This window comes from Calidris pugnax, unplaced genomic scaffold (assembly GCF_001431845.1).
Source record: "Calidris pugnax isolate Ruff unplaced genomic scaffold, ASM143184v1 scaffold350, whole genome shotgun sequence".
NCBI classification, from domain to species: Eukaryota; Metazoa; Chordata; class Aves; order Charadriiformes; family Scolopacidae; genus Calidris; species Calidris pugnax.
The window spans coordinates 18,061-18,341 of NW_015091059.1; the positions used below are offsets into that span (position 1 = coordinate 18,061).

General features: G+C 61.9%; 1 protein-coding gene across 1 annotated transcript in view; it reads right to left on the reverse strand.

Annotated features, from left to right (window-relative positions):
- Positions 1–281, reverse strand: part of LOC106896566 (E3 ubiquitin-protein ligase HUWE1-like) — a gene marked incomplete at both ends in the record, with an annotated part of 26,785 nt that overhangs the window by 15,160 nt on the left and 11,344 nt on the right. The gene's annotated exons all lie outside the window — the stretch shown is intronic.

The window sequence follows — 281 nt, forward strand, 5'->3', positions numbered from 1 at the left end:
GCGAAGGGGCCGGCGGCCAAGTGGGTGGTGGATTGACGCAGGATCTGGTTCAGCACCGTCCGGTGGGTTTCTTTGGGGGGGGGGACACAGGGGTTAAAAAAAAAAGGGGGTTTGGGGGACCCCCCCAGCCCCCTAAATTGCCCCCTCTCTCACCCCAGGGTTTAGAATTGAGGGGTGATTTGGGCCCCTCCGCAAATCCCCTCCCGACGCCCCAGACTCCCCTTAATTCCACCCCAAATTCCCCCCCCAAGTGCTCCAGGGTACCCCAAAATTCCCCCCCC